Source organism: Nanorana parkeri, unplaced genomic scaffold (assembly GCF_000935625.1).
Source record: "Nanorana parkeri isolate BGI_ZX_2015 unplaced genomic scaffold, ASM93562v1 scaffold2745, whole genome shotgun sequence".
Classification (NCBI taxonomy): Eukaryota; Metazoa; Chordata; class Amphibia; order Anura; family Dicroglossidae; genus Nanorana; species Nanorana parkeri.
In genome coordinates this window covers 93,697-95,235 of record NW_017309013.1, presented here as the reverse complement: position 1 = coordinate 95,235, position 1,539 = coordinate 93,697, and positions in this window count along the sequence as shown.

Below are 1,539 nucleotides of genomic sequence, written 5' to 3'. Positions count from 1 at the left end.
GTTGTGATTTTTGTTTGAGATTTTATTTTTTGTATTGTTTTTTTGGGGGGAGTTTTGCAGCCAACTTTCTTCCGTCAGTTTTCGTCCGTCTTTCGCGACTCTTTGCTCTTTTTGCCTCTGTTGCTTTGTGTTGTTTAATTATTGCACTAAGTTTGACTGCACTGCATTGCACTACTGACAAGTCATTGCACAGGCAGAGAGATAGAAAGCAGAACCAAGTTCGACGGCGGTGAGAACTAGCTTAGAAAAAAAAAAAAAGCTGGAATGGGTCTAACCCACTTTAAAATAAGTTGATCTTCCTTAGACGTAGCCACAGTTGATTGCCTTCCTACCTTCCTCCCTACTTGTGAACAATAGAGCCAGCTAGATATTTCATCCAGTCAGAGAAGACCTCGAAGGGTTCTTATCATGAGGTGTCGCTACCACTAATGACGTTCGGCCCCCGAGGGGGCCGAATTAAAAAAAAACAAAGTGACCGTTTACAACTTGCGTACCCGCGCGTACGACTTCACCAAATTCTACAGATGGAGACTGAATCTCAACAAGTAGTATTCTGTAATACAATGCAACTGTGCTTCCCGAAAAAGACGTGACGTTAGTCCAACGATGGACGGTGTCTGTCCAATGCTGTCATTCATTGGTCGGTTAGGGACGGCGGGGGGCGGAAAACGGAGACTAGCAAGCCAATAAGCAAGGTCTATCTAGAAAAGTCAGTGGCGACTGCTAGCGAATAGATTGCGTGTTTTGCGACCTAGGATCACGGTTGAGTTGTGCTCGAGGAAGAGACATAGTTCGCGTCTTGTTGTAGAATATTTCTGCTGGCCGGTTCTGGGAGGGGGGGGGAGGGAAGGGGGATGAAGGACAAACCAGAGCCGGTCCTTGAACACACAAACCATGAGAAGTGCTAGGAACGACGAGTTTTAATAAATAGTCTCAGCCTTATGCTTTTCTCGGAAAATTAATCTCACGTATTCAGTTATTCAAATGCCTGCTTGCTGCAAAATCCTACTGAACTTCAGGCCCCAAAAATAAAAACGTATTAGCCTGAAAAGGTGGGGTTTACACGCCCGCAATGCTGTGATTAGTTTATATTTGCACTAGACTGAGAAAAAAAATGTTTTACTTTCGCCCTGGAGCTGACGAGAACGCACACAAACTGGATCGAGTGGCAAAGAGGAATAGATTGACGTTGCCGGGGGGGGAGGGAGGTTCTGACTTTTTGCCACGTTTCCCCCCCTTACCACCACCATATAATTTCCATTTTGCACCCAATGCCTGGCCAGTATCTGACTAGAAACCGGAAAAAAACACACTAAACTTACCCAAAACACGGCTCCAGATTACTGCTTGTGCGTCTCCTTTTTTTTTCTCTCTTTATTATTTGTGTGCTAATAATAAGGCATTGCACTTTTTCCCTTTGTAAGACACGGGGAATATCTAGTTATTTGTTTCTTGCGACAAATATAAAAAAAATGTTTAAAAAATAATATTTAAGCAGTTTGGAAGTTGACCAAAAATCATCGGTTTTCCGACTCAACT